The sequence below is a fragment of the Ambystoma mexicanum genome, chromosome 6p (genome assembly GCF_040938575.1).
Source record: "Ambystoma mexicanum isolate Mex_15411 chromosome 6p, UKY_AmexF1_1, whole genome shotgun sequence".
NCBI lineage: Eukaryota > Metazoa > Chordata > Amphibia > Caudata > Ambystomatidae > Ambystoma > Ambystoma mexicanum.
The window spans coordinates 895,605,456-895,623,471 of record NC_090935.1 but is presented as its reverse complement, the minus strand read 5'-3'; positions in this window follow the sequence as shown (position 1 = coordinate 895,623,471).

The window sequence follows — 18,016 nt, the reverse complement described above, 5'->3', positions numbered from 1 at the left end:
AGCTCTGATGCTAAAGTGAAGCAGTTGGAAGAATCGTCTTGTGGAAAAGGCAGGCATTCTGGTGCTCCTCCTGAAGCAAAAGAAAGGCAATCTAAACGTTCATCGACAGTAGATGTGTGGGGTTCAGGAGGACTGTCTGGAGCAGTAGAAAATACAGCAGGATCTGATGGTGTAGACAGGTATACCTCTGATGTTGGAAGCGAGGCTAAGCAGGATACCGGTGTCTCATGAACTGAAGGCAAACAAGCAATAGGCTCTGGAACTGAAGACATGCACATATGATGGACTATCGGAAGCTCTCTGGCTGAAGGATGATCTTCTGGATGAGTCACTGTAGCTGAAGACAGGCAGGCCAGAGGAAACTTTGAAGCTGAAGGCATGCAAGTTGGAGCCATCTCGGTAGCTGAATCCAAACATGTCAGGGTCTTTGGGACTGACCCCGTGCATGGTGGAGGCTCTTGATTAAATGGCAGACATGGCAGCGGTTCATTGATAGAAGACACGTGTACCAAAGATGACTGCAGGGCTGTGGATTGGATCATAGAAGAGTCAATGGTTGTAGGAGGACACCCAGAAGTCTCAGAAGTTGATAGACACATTGGTGACTCAGGAATGGAGGGCACCTTTAGGGCATTAGACTCCTTGGCTCCAGTAACCAAGGACTGAACTGTACTCTTGCAGACCTTTTCTTTAGTGGGTGACACAGAGTCTCTTTCTTTGTGGAAGTCAAAATCAACCAGTGGAATCACCATAGTAAAGTCTCTGTTAATCAGGATTTCGTCAATTGTCCATTCCTCTGTCTTAGCTTCTGAAAGAGGCAGATTAACAATCAATAGTTCAGGAATCGCCTGCTGGTCTTTTGGTTCTGTATACTGTGGAATGAGTTCATCGGAACATGAAATCTGTACTGTCTCTGACTGTTCGTATTGATCAGGATTGGCAGAAGGAAGAGTGAACCCAGAGGTAAGATCGTTTTCCACATCAGCTTTAACATCTACTTCAGTCTCAGCAGCTGTATCAAGAGCAGGACCTAAGCCTACTGTAGTGACTGAATCTGTGTATGTCACCTTTGTGTATTGTGTTTGGAGATCAGAAGTATGTATGTGTGCTAGCTCAGAATTATGACAGACTGCTACACAGGAAACTTTAGGTAAAGGAGTGGCTTGTAAATCTTCAGCTAACTGCAATCCCTGACAATCAGCAGAACAATTGTTAGAAACTGTGCCCAGATTGAGCGCTGTGCTAGAAGAAAGATTTTCACTTCCAATAGATCTAACATATTGGCAATTATCATGATTTACCAAAGTCTCTGCACTCAGGGGCTGAACTGTGTTCACTTCATCAACATCAATGGATAAAGTCTGAGGTGTATTCAGGAATGCGTGCAAGATCTTATTCTCCTCTTGTAAAGAAATGAATTCTTGTGTTAACTCCTCAAGCTTAGCTCTTAGCATGCCCTGCATTAGCTGTACATCACTATCAGTAGGCACAGGGGGAGGCATAGTGGCATCAGGGCTGGATCCTGCACTAGCAATCTGGATGTGCACCGATTGTGCATTGTCCTCAACTGCTTTCGGGTTCTGAGATTTATACTTTCTCATACTAACTTGGTCTGTGTTACCCTTAAGTAATCTATTGACCTTAGACCTCTTGACATTAGGGACTACCGTATGTACTTGTGCAAAGAAGTATTTGGGCTGAGAGTAGAAAATTGAAGTTATGCAAGGAACCCCTCCATTCGTTATGTTTGTACCATGGAACTGTTCTATCTGAGATGAAGCACAACTGGAATCATGGGGTTCAACAACAGAGGTACTCTTGTATAATAAGTCTAACAGTGTGTTGTTTTCTGCGGCTAAGGCTTGCGCTGACATAGAATCGGGATCAGAACAAAAGATCGAACTAGGATCAGGCAATGTAGGATGTGCCATCCTATGGGAAAAATACTTTGCTCGTAAATGCCCATTCGTGACAAGGAGTTCATTTAAACCAAGACTAGTGATTTGATTGACACAGGTAAATGTAGGGGAAGCTTTCTGTACTAACTTGTTAGAGGCCTTGCTGCCTTTCTTTCTTAAACTTGCCATATTCAATGGGAATTTTGGGCTGGTCATACTGTCAGGATACTGTCAGGATTAGTCCTGCGAATACTAAGGCAGCGAATATGGCAAGGGAAATGTGCACATAGGAACAATGACTCATGTATGCCAGAAGCCAGGAGTGCAAACAGAGTGTGATTTTAAACCCAATATATGAAAAGGGATGTGGGGTAAGCACCTGACCGCGAGGAAAGTCGGCAAGCGCCTTACCCCCAATTGCTGTTACAGGTACTGACAGCGCTAAACCCACGTGGAGGGCAAGCAATGACAGGATCTGTGAACTAACACTCTGATGGAATCAAATAAGGGAACTAAAGAACTGTACTCACAAGGACGAGATATACCTCTTGAATGTCAGCTAGCCCACGAATCCTGTTGATGAAACTGGGACCCCGAGAGGCTAGAACAGCAATGGGAGAAGTAGGAAGGTCCAGAGGGCAAGGGCTGTAGGTTGCCAGGGAGAGGTAGACTGTAGAACAGGGGGCCCAAGAGGGCAAGGGCTGTAGGTTGCCAGGGAGAGGTAGACTGTAGAACAGGGGGCCCAAGAGGGCAAGGGCTGTAGGTTGCCAGGGAGAGGTAGACTGTAGAACAGGGGGCCCAAGAGGACAAGGGCTGAAGGTAACCGGAGCGAGGCAGGCTGCAGGGCAGGGAGCCCAGAGGACAAGGGCGAGGCTGGAAGGCAGCAGAGCGTGATCCGCTGTAATGTGGGGAGCCCGGCAGGGCAAGGGTGAAGGCTGGAAGGCAGCCGAGCGTGATCCGCTGCAGAAAACTAAATACCTAAGTTGAAATAGTGATAACAAATAGTGAGGAAAACATAAGCATTCACACAGGAGCTAGCTAACAACCGCACACCACACCTAAAATCAAAAGGGAAAATAAATGCAGAAGAGCTAAGGAAAACCTGAAATGGATCCCAATAGAAGTAAGGATCAGGAGCAGGGAAAAAGCTAAATAACCAATGCAAACCTACCCCTCCAAGGAAAAGACAGGAAACTAAACTAAGAGGAAGGCTAAGGTAAATGGGTAACAGCAGCAAAGGACAGAGTCAAAGAAATATAGAACACAGACAAACTGGGCTGCATCTAAAAGGGGAAAGCACTGAGAAATGCTGCCTGCAAACAGAGGAAGACAAAAAGGGAAATCAAGGGAGCAGAAATCAATTAGCTCATGAATCCGAAATTCAGGGCGGAGGAAACAAGAAAACAGGAACAAGAAAGTAGGTACAAAAGGCAAGGAACAAGGAACCAGGGACTAGTCAAAACAGGAACACTGCAGACGATGACCAGCGCTGGACTGAAGTGAGACTGAGGCTTTTAAAGCTGTTAACGAGCACACGCCTCAGGTGTGCTGACTGCTGCACCTGCAGCCACAGGTGTTGCCTATCCTCCACCCAACCTTGTCCTGCAAGGGTGGAGGTGGAGCAGTGGGCCAGGCATTCTGGGAAGCACAGTCATTTGGTTAAAGAAGCATGCTGGCTGCCAAAAACCTGGAATGGATCCGGAAGGGAAGTAGTTTGGAAAATAGGGATTTTGCGCTCCCAGTTCATTGCAGCACTGTGGCATTAGGTTCGGAGGAAATGTCCAGCAGGGAATAAGCCCCAAAACATGCCCCCAAGTGGCGGGAACGGGAGCGAAGGGAGCGAGTCGTGACACCCAGTCCCTGGAGGGCCAGGTGATTTTCTTTCATTTTCCCTTTTAAGTGGCAGACTTCCTGGCCTAAGGTATCCCTTTCCTGACTAAGAGCCTGCATCTGTGTCGCCAGGTCGTCCCTTTGCCTTTGGAAAGCACCAGCTTTCTGGCGCTCCTGGTCAAACTCTGCCTGGGTATCCAGGTCTTTCAAAATCAGTTTATTGCTCTCTGCCTTCTCCCTTCTAGGTGGCTTTGCAGGGTGACTACCTGCTCAGCACATGACCTATTGAAGTCTAACTGTTGCTCCAGCTTTTTCTGGCTCTGCCGTAGGGAGTCTAAACCTTCTTGGTACTCCTTCTGCAAGGCCAGAAATCTGGTATCCTGGTCCGCCTTTTCCTGTTGCAGCACATCCATATCCTCCTTTATTTTAGTGATGTACTGTCTGCTGTCCTTTTCTGACTCCTGGCTCCTGAGCAGCCTCTGCTCAGAAGTGTCCAGATCAGATTGGGCCTTCTCTAACGCCATCTGTTGCATATTTGCCAGATCTTGGCCTTCAGCACATTTGTCCTGCATGGCTCCCATATATAGATACAAATATGTTGCTATCTTGGGAATCTTATTATGTTCATCTTTGGCTTTAGGGGCCATATATAGTTCACTCAGGGCCACATGTAGGGGACCATGATCTCTCCATATATCTGACCCTGTTTCAGTGACCTGTTGCGCGATTGCCTGCAACCAGACCGTTTGGTCCTGATGAGTCCACTCACCTCTCACAAATAGCTTATGTAAGAAGTGCTCTCTGGCTATTTTCATATCTACCAAGGTCGTCATTCTGGAATTTGAGTTCCTTCCTGACTTACAGAAGTTTGTATTTTATTTTGCAAAACAGACCGTTTCCTTAGAGCGTTCCTTTGAGGGGTGCTTTCACAGTGTAAAACAGCGTGGTGATCTAACCGGATATGTGTATCTGGTCAGTTGGCACACTTTATTAATCTGCACAAATGGTAAATCTAACCCAGAAGATCCCGGACGAGCCCCCACTTTGTAAGAGGATTCATTTCAACACTACAGCTAAGTCAATGCCTAGTCTGGGATACTGAATGGAAACCCTTATTGATATATCTTTATGTCCAGTTCAGTACTCTGGATGACCACCCTTGTATAACACCCCCCTCTTAGAATCCCCCTGACCCCACTGAGCCAAGAAGTAGGTTTGTTTTGCAAATTAAAAGGTTTATTTGAGAATTTAAACAATATATATATATATCACACTTTATAATAAATTAATATCTGATAGAACACTTAGACATATGATGTTGATCAACAATGGGTAATCTGGCACTAGCACACTTCTTTACAATCAATGAGGAGTTAGTATAGGATGGATAAAGTAGCAAAAATACTTCTATGCTTTCAAGGGAAAAGCAATGAGGAATAAAATGCAGTACAGAAATACTTGATATGATTTTAGCAAAAGATAAGATAATCACTTTTTCTCTGGCAATTCACCCCCTCCCCTATGTAATGTAAGAAATGGAAGGAGATGGAAAGAGGAGCGCACAGTTCTCAGGAATGCAATCAAAGACAATACGAAATTCAGTTCCCCCCCCCGAAAGCTTAGAGGAAACAGGTAGGAGTTTGAAACACAGGCCCAAAATGCTTTTAAATGTGATGGCAATGGATGGGAAAATGTGTCAACTGATTTTAATTCCCTCTAGAGATTCAGGGTGAGTGGGAGATGCGTGTTGGTATTATTTCAGGCTCACTTTAGCAATGCTCTATGAGTTATTAAGAGACAAACGAATTTTTAGCACAGGAAAGCAAAAAGCTGCTATCTTTTTACAGGTAAAGAAATCAGGCCAAATCGCAAATTGCGGCAAAATTCGCGAGCGCGTGAATTGTGATTACGGCAAAAGTATAAGGAGTAGCAAGTCTGTTCTAGGTTCGTTGGAAAGCCCAGATTCCAAGCTTTCAGAGGAAAGTTCCAGGACAAACAGTTCCAGAGATATGAATGATTTTGTAAAGGTTGTTCTTCGGAATTAAAGTAAACTCAAAATGACAGGTGACAGCTTGCAGCTGCAGAATTGACAGGTGACAGTTGTGCAGCTTTAAAAATGACAGATGACACGATTTCTAGGAGGCAGTTCTACCTAGGGTAAAATAGTTTGGATTATATTATTTTAACTAAGAGATTGGTTCTGCACAGTTCTGCTAGGTACTCACAATATATTTTGTGCAGGAATGGGCCTCGCCACGGATCTGGTCAGGTTTTGGACTGGACTCCGGTTCTGGTCTCGGCACTTCACAGCGATCTGGGTCACTGGTTCTGCTCACAGTGGTCTGGGTCAGCTCTGCTCTGCTGGTCTAGCCTCTCTGGATTCAGCGGCCTCTGGTTCTGGATACTGCTCTGCTTTCCGGTCCGGATCAAGTGCATTCTGGATGTAACACTGCTTTCTGGGTACTGGCAACAGTTCCTGGCAAAAGAATTCAGACGGCTCGCCCAGCTGTGGAAGAGTTTGCAAATGATTTTGAGGCCTGCAGACAAATACTTTTACTTGCAGTGGGCCTTCTTGGTTCAAAGTTCTGTAGTCTCTGTTTAGCTTGGAAGTCTAAGTGTTGTGTCTCTGGATGTGAAGTCGTCGGTCAGCATGCTCCGCAGCAAATGGAATTGAATTTCTCTACCTGTCCCAGCAGTCTCTTTTTATGTGTTTTGAAAATGGGTGTGTGCCTGGGCCTAGCTAAGCCTGCCCCTCTCTACTTGTCATTGGCCCAATTCTCCCCTCTCCCATGATTGGGGGAAGGAAATGGATTGTCAGCATGATGAAGTCTGTTTATGGGTCAGAGGATCCTCCCCTGGTCAGTTTGCCCACAAATCTATATTTGATTCAAATACATCCTTCCCAGATATACAATTTGTTGAAATTACATGTGCACATTATATATTCCTTATGGTCCATGCTTGTCCGCCTCTGATCTTCCTGGGGGCTTGCATTCAAAAATGACAACATTTTGCGCTTTTTAACTGGTTTTGCAATATCGGACATTTACCCAAAATGACACACATGTGCGCAAGGAGTATGGACATTAATTGATGAAGTGTCAGATTTTTAACATGAAGACATTTGGAGTGAGACCCTATTTTCCACTAGCAACCCCCCATAATACACCACAGGGTCCTAACGCCTCTCAAAATGTTCACAGAAAAATCACAAAAATAATGATATTACTTATATAATTCTGACAAGTCCGCACTATGAGTTATCTATCTTTTTAAAATTATGCCCTGGCCAAAAAGGGGTGTGGCTTCCCACATCACAGGGTGGAATAACTGGTTTATCCACTTCCCCCAAGCTCAGCTGCTAGCAGAGGCACTGCCCCTCCTAGTTTCCCCTAAGAGGAAGCCACTTTACGGCCCCCCAATATAACATTTGCCTGAGTCCAGGACAGGCCTTTGTTCAACTCCCTGTAGCCCCCAGCTGCTCCACCCCTAATCTAATCAGAGAGGTGACAACTCCTTTTGGCAAGGGGAGTGGCTGAGCAGGTTTCAACTCCTGTCGGGGGTAGTTGTCAGGCAGAATCCAGTTTCATTAAGCCAGGTTTCAGCTAAATGTCACTTTTTGTTCCCAGTTTAAATCACTTACAATTTTTACATATACATTAAATAATTACTTCCTTCAAGTCATTTCAGAATATAGTTTTACATTGTATCCACCTCTTAGCAAGTCTTTCCTTGGTCTGGTTTTGTTTAATTTGTGCAGTTTTACACAAAAGTCTGGTGGTTTTAAAACGCCAGCTTTCTGATAGTGGTGAGTACTGGTAATGCAACCATTTTTGGGATTAAGAAAATGAATTCCCCACAGTTCTGAGTTGCTTTTTTTGGCAATCAGCATTGCCATTCCCAATGGTTTCAGGCTACTGTGTGTGTAGCCCAATGGTGGTTTTAGGCAGTGCCCTCCTGTGCTCACAACATAGGCAAAAATGGGTGGCAGCCTATTCTTCATGTTTTCCCTGTGCACTCTCTGGGGAGTTCTGGCCATCATGATGTTTTCCATGCCAGTACTGGACAGTTTTATGGTAGGACTTGGATGCATGGGTAAAAACATCCCACAACAAGAACAAAAAAAACAATTACCATAGACAGTAATGGCCGAGGGTATGAAATGGTAGGAGACACCATTATGGCAAAAGAAACCCTAGAAAAAACATTCCCAACAACCTTTCAACCAAATGTTCCTTTTGCCCAAACAAACCATTCAGTGTACAAATGGACATGTAGCTCAATGTGTAACGTATGCCAACAATACTTTAAATCTTTACGACAATTCCTCAATCACTATGCAAAACCAATAGACAAAAGTAGAATGAAAACTTTACAAACCATGGACTCTTGTCCAGTGCACAGCCTCAGTGGACTTCAAGGACATCCATTAGCCAGCATTTTAGGAACTGCATGCAAACACACCATTCCACTATACGGAATCTTGTGCATAGGCTATCGTATGCAAAAAGTCCTGCTCTATAACTGCAAAATTTAGTTAACATTCTCCTACATGGAACCTCTAAATAACTCCTTCAATAAATACAGCACATCCAAAGTAAACACTTTGGAACAGAAGTTGCCTTAGGAAATTCAGTAACTTCAGAAAACATTAGCGAAAAAAACTCACAAACATCAACCTCCTAACAAATACAAAAAATAAATAGCTAAGTTTCACAACACATCTGCTGAAACCAGACCAAGGTATGTGCCTGTTGTCATAGAAGTCTTTATAAAAAAAACACAATAATAGTAGATATGGCCTACAATATAGAGGACCATAAGGAATTCCAATGGTTCCTATTAGCTTTATATCTTACAGCAGAAACTAAATAAAAAATAACAGACTGCTCAACAGTTTGCACGCACTGCAACAAAAATCTTCACAATAACCAAATGCCATCATGCTCCCACTAATAACTTAACTTGTATGAGAGCATTATAATCCAAACATCTCACACTTCCAAAAACATAAGTGTGGCAAATACTGCCGATGTGGATATGAAAACAAAGGTAAATACTATACCAAATGTAGCTTTGGCTTCCCTAGACCAGTTTGTAAAAAAGGGACAAGTAAATAGCTTGATGTCTTCTGTTGCACACAGGGTAAAAGGCAAATCCCCTTAAAACACATATAACATTAACTTCTTAAGTGCCAAGGATGAGATATCTCGTCCTTGACATTACCTCCGTAGTGCCAAGGACGAGATAGCTTGTCCTTTTTGGCACCTTGTTTTGAGCGATCCCCGCAAAACAGGGATCGCTCAAAACAGTAATCTAACTCCCGGGCTATGTGAGGGGGAGGTCCTCCCTCTCTGCCAGGGGGCTGGATTACCTTCAATTTCACGTCGGCATGTGTAATGCACGCCGGTGTGAAAGTGAAAGTAATTTTCACTGCGGCAGCCATTTCGGGCTGCCGCAGTGAAAATGAAAGGTGAGTCTCCACATTTATCCCCCTCGATCTCTGGCTGTATTTCAAGCCGGAGATCGAGGGAGGTGTCGTTGGAAAGGCGAGTTTCTCCCCTTTCCAACAACACCTTTTGTGAAAGCATTGCTGGGCGGGGATCGGGCAAAGAGAGATCAATCCGCACCCAGCAATACCCACTAGACACCAGGAATCTGTCTGAGAAGCGGGGGGAGGTGGGGGCTGCTTACAGTAAGCAGCCCTCCCCCCAGCCCCAAAGCATGGGGGCACATTTGGATAACCCTCGGGGCAGATGGCTGATCATCTGCCCTCAGGGAGGGGTAGTGACCCCCACCCACCATTTGGGGTGAGGGGGGAAAGGGCCACCAAAAATTGTGGGACAGGCCCCCCAGTGGGTGGGGCAGTAAGGTTTGGGCACCCTGGGGCCAGATTAGCACACTATTGGGCCCATCTGCGCCAAAGGAAAAAAGTGAAGATGGTAGACCGCATTTTAGGGGGGGGCTGTGGGGCAACCCAAACCGACGGGAAATGTTCTAATGGGAAGGGGTGGTGACCCCCTAACCCCACCAACAATGGAGTGGGGGCGATGTCATGCAGCCCTCCGTGGGGGCAGATAGCTGCTCCAAGGAAGGGACACCTGACCCCAGGGAGGAGTGCAGGACAGCCCCGCTTATGTTCCCCCAGGGAGGGCTGCATGAGATGCGCCATGCCTCCAATTGGGGTGGGGGTGGAGAGGTGCACCCCCTTCACATTACAAAATTCCCCAGCGGTGTAGGGTGCTCCTCAGCCCCCCCTAAAGTGCAGTCTGCCATTTTCAATGTATTTCTTTGTTTACCAAACTTGCCTTGGCGCAGAGGGGCACAGTGGTGTGCCAATCTGGCCCCAGGGTGCCCAAACCTTACTGCCCCACCCACTGGGGGGCCTGTCCCACAATTTCTGGTGGCCCTCTCCTCCCCACTCCAAATGGAGGGGGGGTGTACCACACACAGCCGTTTGTAGGAGGCCCAGGGAGGCCTGCATGAGGTGCCCCCGCCACCCATTTGGGGTGAGGGGGGAGAGGGCCACCAAAAATTGTGGGACAGGTACATTTCTGAATGAAAGGCAGCGAAGGTTGATGAGGATTTTCTCCACTGGACAAGATATGTGAAGATTTTTACTATTAATGGACCTACCCGACAGACAGAACATACCAGTGCATACTACCATAAAAAGAAACAGCCAATCCACACACATAAAGCCCTGAAACACACACCAACTACTTTTCATGCATGCAACACACAACCATGAGACTGGACTGCCCCTTACGGATTAAACAAAACAGCACACACAAGTATACTACCACCGTAACCGCATATGATTCACACAGCCAACATTAACACTAGATTTATAATAGCTATTGATCATAATATGAGGCTGAAATGGGAAAATATTTGCACTAATGAATGGCTTTTGGCAATCATGCTGGAATTGGGGCTTGGTCTACAGTCCACCTTGCTGCTTAATCTCTATTGGAATCCCATGAGGGTTCCATTTAAAAGTATTGAAGAAGGTCTGGGCGACATCCTTAGTTCCTGGCACGAGAGGGGTTGTGGCAAGCGTATAATCCTGGGAGGAGACTTTAATTAATTCTGTGCAGAAGGAGCCTTGTGGAATAATTTGGGGGCCACTCCTGTCTACCAACACTTGAACACTAAACGAGGTATCCATTGGGCTCTCTTTCTGGAGGATTGGGATATGGCCTTACTGGATCATTCTCCATCTTCACTCTCCCCTAGGTACACCAAGCATAGAGGGGATCAGAGTCCGAGAATTGATTTATTTATATCTCTAATGGCTTTAGGAACAGTTTTAGCCATCTAAAGCACATTCCTTCTGAGTTGAGTTACCATATACCACTCTCCCTTTCTTTGACTATTCCTATTCGTACCTTCCAAATGAGACTGGATCTGGTTGGATTATCTACCAATAAAAAAGAGACGATAGTTGTATGGAATAGACAGACTTTTCTACAAATTCAACCGTCTGCTGACATCTTCTCTGACGGATTTGGCTCCTTCCCTTTCCTTGAGAAATACGAGTGTAGGTTTTAAAGATTCACACTACAACATGATTCTGGCGTGTATTTTTCACATCAGGCGCCAATGAACCCCACTTAATGTAAGATCAGGTGGATACTTGGGTGATGATAGAATCTATCAATCTAATATTTGTAAATGTAGGGAACTAGCTGCTTTGAAAAGGCAGTTTCTGAAAATTTCCAAATATGTGGCAGAAAAATCAAAACTTGTACAAAGACATAAGAACTTTGTCAGATCATGGAAGATGGATGCATTCCATAGACTCCACCAGACTATGTTGGAAAATCTCTGTAAAGGGAAAGATGGACAATTTTGGTCTACTGTTAATAGGACCCTCGGAAATGCTATGGGGGGGGTTTGATTGTCCTACAGAATCTGATACTTGGGTGGAATATTATACCAACAAATATGCCCTACCTGTTAACTTTAGGGGCATTGGAGGATTTGATCTGGGAACTCCTGTTGAAGGACTGTGCACTTGGGATAGAGAAGACATTGCCTGGGCCATAGGTTGACTCAAGCCGCCGCGAGCCCCAGGACCAGACGGCATACCTCCCTTTGTACTGAAAGAGGCTCCTGATATATGGGCCGAGTTATTGAAGCCTATGTTCAACCATATTAATCGGTCCCATACTGTTCCTGCCTGGGCGTAATCTACTATCATACCCATTCACAAAAAGGGAGATAAATTAGATCTGAATACCTACAGACCCATAGCACTGATAGACGCTACAAGCAAAGTCTTCTCTATCCTTCTCGTTAGGGATCTCAATCGTGTGATTAAAAGCAATAATTTATTGAGCCAGTTACATGTGGGGTTCAGGGCAGAAACTTGGTACCTCACTTAACGCTACCACTTTGGTCCATCTAAGGCATTATGTACATAATTCACAGCTGGGGATGTCTACTTAGCATCATTAGACATGTCTAGTGCTTCTGATGGTGTCATAAGGTCCATGCTCTGGCAGAAAATGTTTAATATGAATATTCTGCACAGGCTGGTTCAAAGTATTGCATTATTACATACACACACTACCATACATGTTCGCCTTACTGGGGAGGGGTCCCTATCACCAGTGATATATACATTCATTGGAGTTAACCAGGGGTGCACATTCGCCTCTATACTCTTCGACTTATATGTGGGCGATGTGGAGAAAATGTGGCAAGGTCCTTCTATTGCGCCAGCTAAGTTGGGGTGTATTAGGTTGGAGTGGATGGCCTTTGCGGATGATTTCATCCTGCTTGACAGAACTCAGCGAGGCCGGAGACGCAAAATGCTGTTGTTTTTCAATATGCTCAGGACAATAACCTCTGACCTAATGCATCCAAATCAAAGGTCCTGGTCATTTCTAGGAGAACCATGATACAGTTCTATGTATGGGAAATTGTGGAATAGGTCAAGGCTGTAATTTACTTGGGCTTACATCTCACTAATAGGGATAGCATTGATTTTTGGAAAAATATCCTACTCAAAGCTAAATAACTAACTGTACAAATTAAGTTTTTGAGGCATAGAGTTTGTAAATTTTCTCTGCTACCCCTTAGGCGTTACTACCTAGTCATAAATTTGAACAAATGATCCTGTATGGCCTTGACCTATCTATCCACGATATGGGACATACTTTAAACATTATACAAGGGAAGCGATGGAAGGAGGTTTTAGGCCTCTCGATGGCTATCCCGAACGTGGTCACAAGACACGAGCTGTGTATTGCTTCTCTAAAGACCAGGTATGTTTGGAAGCAACTTTCTGTTTACAGAAAAATAATTGATCCTCCAAATAATTCTCTTGAAAAATTAGAATCTATATCTAGCCATGTCTGCAGGAACTGCCCCCTCTATTCAAGAATTTAGAGAACGTATGACTTGGTACACAATGCGGTTACTGAGGAAGATCTTGTGCAGCAACCAGGGATCATCAAAAAGATTTTGTTTAGGGCCGATTGTGTGGAGACAGCTGATTGCATTGCCTCCTATTCCACTTATGAGGAGTACTCTCAATTATTTCATGCAAGAGAGTGTTTATCATTGTATCTCCAGCGCTTTCCTTGTCCTAACATACGCATGACCTACATGCGTTTTAGGTTAAACCAACTTCCTATTTTCGAGAGGATTAAGCACCGGAGTGATTCCTCACTGTTGCCTACTAACAACTTGTCTGACCTCAACTGCAGGTTTTGCTGAGCTCATTATTCTCCTGAAACCCTGAGACACTTGGTTACTGTGTGTCCTTATTTTGAGGAAAAACATTTAACATGCTTTAAGGACAATATTGTCAGTAGTTCGGAAGTATCCAAGAATCTTCTTTGGTGCAGATGCATGTGGGGCACTAGCATTTCTCTGGTTTTAGCTCTAAATGTCTTTCTAATGTTTGTCATATCAGAATTGGACAAGATAAAATTTGAAAAGTGTATGATGAATATGTTGTGTTATGCAGAGACTTAGAAATTGAAATGATTTTCTTTTTTCTTTCGTTCTACATTCTTATTAATAATGATTTTCTATTTTTTTATATTGTTTTTATGTGAGACAAAGGTTTTTATGTTTTTTGTTGACTTATGTTGTGTAAGGTTTCTTGTAAACTATGTATGCAACAATTAAAAAAATAATAATACATTTAAAAAAATGAACACTAGTACATAACCGTGGCACTGAGTGTTAACCTTATGGTTACAACAGGCCAGCTCGCACAACCAACTCACACGCAAGACAGCACACGCAGACGCCAGTTTCTCCTGGTTCTGAACTTATCCTATCGTCCTATCCTCACTCACACACCCCACCCACTTTTCTTGCAGAGCCACGTGAGCGCCTTGAGACCGCGCCTGAGATGGGCGCGGTGCACGGTATAAATCAACATAACATAACATAACATTATGGAATTGTCTGCATGCCGAAAAGAGGAAGAGGTGTGGCCATGATGGACAGTTTAAGTGAACATTTGGACAGTATTGGACACTTCGGGAAGGGAGAGAGTATAGGAACAGTAATTTTTTATTTATTTCTTTTCACATTGTATATTCTGTACTGCTATGTAACATTAAAGGAAAGGGAAGTGCATAACAGGAGTCACAGTGTCATGCCATAGGATCTAAATTCCATGGGAATCCTCATGTGTATTTGCACATTTTGAAGCGAAGGGTGGGATGGTTGTGTCATGGCGCCCCCTCTTTCTAATTGGCATGTTGGATATTCCCTAAAGCCTTGTTTTCAGATAAGACTAATTCTTCAAAGTTACAAAAAGCTGGATGTTCTACTCTCATTGATGTGCTTGATGCTGTGCTACTGGCCAGAATCTGCTTTAAGATTGTAGTACACAGTGGACCTCATTACGGGTATGCCTGTCTGTAAAAAGGTGCCGATAGCAACGGTTACCGGCACTTTTTCTGGACCGGCATACTCAGAGTCTGCCAGTAAGGGCAGTGAATAACAGGCAGGCCTGACCTGCAGCTAGTTCAGGCCCCTACCGGCAGATAAATCACTGGAGCAACGGCACCATTTACAATGGTGCCGGTGCTTCACTGTTCCCATTCCATGGCAATGGGAACTTACCGTACTGCTGCAGCCCGTAATATCCTGGTAATACGGGGATATCGGGTGGTGAACACGGTAAGCCAAGGTTGCCGATAATCCGCCGGTATTCCGGCAACCTCATAATGCGGGCCAGTGTGACTACTTTTCTCATAAATAGAAGCTGACTATGTTGACATTTTCCTGACTAAAACTAAGATCATCCCATCTGGGAAAAACATTGCCCATCTTTATGAGGTTGCCGGTAGGCTGCCGGTAGTACCGGCAACCTACCGGCAACCTCAGTTTACGGTTTCCACCGCCCAATATCCCGGTATTACTGATATATTATGGGCGGCGGGGATACAGTATGTTCCCATTCCCATGGAGTCCCAAAGCACTCCATGGGAATGGGAACACTGTAGCACCGGCACCGTTTTAAAGGGTGCCAGTGCTTCAGTGATTTAAGTACTGGTAGAGGCCTGAACTACTGGCAGGTCAGGTCTGCCGTTTATTCACTGCCCCTACCTGCAGACTCACGGTTTGTCGGCCTGGAAAAGGTGCTGGTAACCGTTGTTACTGGCACCTTTTTCCAGACCAGTATACCCGTAATCAGGCCCATTGTCTAGCACTGGACCTTGTTTAGTTCCAGTGAACATTATCAACAAGCTTCACTATCCGGGTGTATTAAACAATGGGCTCAATCCTGGAAACTTAGAGTTGGCCCAGAACACAATGAATTCTGTTAAACATTACCGATAATGCCTGACTATCACACGACGGAACAGATTGAGTTCATATTGTAACAGCCCGTGACTACAAATGGAGACCCACTTTGAGGAACTAACAGTTGCTCCGATTTTTGGTTAAGTTGGGAAAGAGGTCTTGGAGCAGAATGATGGTCTTTCAATATCTGTTCCTGTTCAGGCCCTAAATGTCGAGTGGCTAGCTCCTCAAACCGTAGCAAACAGGCTTCAAGGATTGCCTGTCATGATATGCAATGAACAAACAATGTTGTGACCCTCCAGACCCAACATTTGGCATCAAGAGCTGTCCTGAAACTTCCACAAGGCAAATGTAATGGCAATACGATGCCCAAGATAAGGTTACCTTCAGTTGGCTGCGGGACCGTCGATTACCTTGTAGTAGCCTTTGGAACAGCTCTATTTTAACCCTCTCTAGAGCGCTCAACCTTATCGGAACATGATCCTTTCAAGTAATACATTACAATGGACATGACTCAAGTCACTGATGCCTAGGAACGAGAGGTGCAAAACTTGAATGATATGTCGCGCATGTCTTGATAGATAATGTGGAATTCAACAAAGGGTGGGTGGCAGATGATGGAATACTTGGGTTTCCAACATAAACTAGTAAGGACAATCCAGACTCAGACACCTTGCTCTCTGCGCCCAAGTAGGTGCTGCAGCTAGGCCGCACCTCACCGATGACACCCAGCAAGGCTGCAACACCTGTCTGGGGGAGCTGTTTATTCTCTTGTGGAGAGGATAGTTGCTGGTATTTCAATGCTATAGTGCCCTTATGGGCCGGACCAGACTGATACACAAAGGAATATTTCTCCTCTGGTAAAGCATGGTGAGATAAGCGTGACTATGACTCCTCCTGAGTGGGCGCCATACAAAGAACATGTTAAATGGCTTTAGTCACTCTCATGGCCAATGTGTGTTGAAAAAATGTGATGTGAAGACACAGCACACCGGTCAATGGACAATAGGTGAGACGTTGTTATGCTCCATGGATTTTTTCCCTAGGGAACTGTGAGCCAAGGAGTGTAATCCTAGGAGGCATCATTGAAAAGCGTATTTTGAATGCTTCAATAGTTTGTTATGTTCTGTCTGGTAAAGACGGCTTCTTTTACAGCTAATAGAAAACAACATTGTAAAGCCGGCAATGATTTTTAGTGGAAAAATTATAAATATCAAAGTGGTTAGTGAAAAGCACGTCCCCTGCGCTTTTTTTTGTCCTTTGCATTCTCACAGACTGCTTTGTGAATTCATTGAATGTGTGCACGGATCAAAGCTCTGTTTAAGCCTCTTTATAAGACTTGCTGGGGCACACCCGCTATAGAAATAAATAAGCAATACTCAGCAGTGTGCTCGCACCTGGGGACATAGGAAAAAGGCGGCCAGCACATGGCTCTTTTCCTTTGTACGGTGGAATGTGTAGATACCATAAGCTTTTTTACATTGATGATAGTTTTGGTGTAAGTGCCTTCAGGCGCCATCTTGGATTACATATTGATGAAGCGAGATTTCACATGCTCGCTTTCACTTGTTTCCCAGCATGTTACAGGTGTCTATGTATGCAATTATTGTAGGTTTGAAACACTGCAAGTGGGAACACAGCCGCTTCATAGAGGTTTTTTATTTTTTACCGCGAGTCGTAAGATATCATTGGTACAATGTTGTGAAAGTCACATGTTTTGCCGAATGACAGTCCTGGTACTTGGGGTAAAAGAGATCACCACCACCTCTTTACCAAGCAGAAGGACACTGTGATTGGGGATAAATGGGCACATGCCTGCCCCCAAACTTGTGAAGGAGTTAGGCTTTTAATGTGATCCAGAGCTGCTTCTAAAGCCATAGGTCAGGGCTGAATTGATTGCAAGCTTTTCCCAGTTTCAGGTTCCGCAGAAGTTCCCTCAATTTTTGGCTTACTGCACCAAAAATTCCCAGACTCGCTTCAAGTGCAAAAGGTTGCTTTAATATGACAGGCCACATCTCACAAAAACACGCTAACCTGGCTCACTGCCTTACAGACTTACAGATCCATTTAACAGTGGCTAAAACAAATAAATAAATAAAATTTTTTCCTGTCCCTTGCTCCCTCTCCTCCCCTTCAATTCCTCTCAACCTTGATTCCTGCTTTCTCCCATCTTCAATACCTCTTCCCCCTACTTGTTCCCCAGGGGTAGCCCATTTGTGCAAACAGCACCTCCCCCCTCCTTTACCATGCTAGTACCCTATTGTGCTTCCCCCAACCCTCCTCCAAAGGCCCATGTCCCCCCGGCACGTCCATAACCCCCTTTAGCTCCACCAAGCTCCCCTCAACACCCATCTCCTCAAACCTATTCTTCGGCCTACAGCCAGACTGACCTGCCACATCAGCAACAAATGATCATAATATTGCCCCATTCTACTGCCTCAGCCTGTTCCACAAAACCACCATCCCCCTCTGATAGACCACCACTCACCCTTCTCAAACCCAAAAAA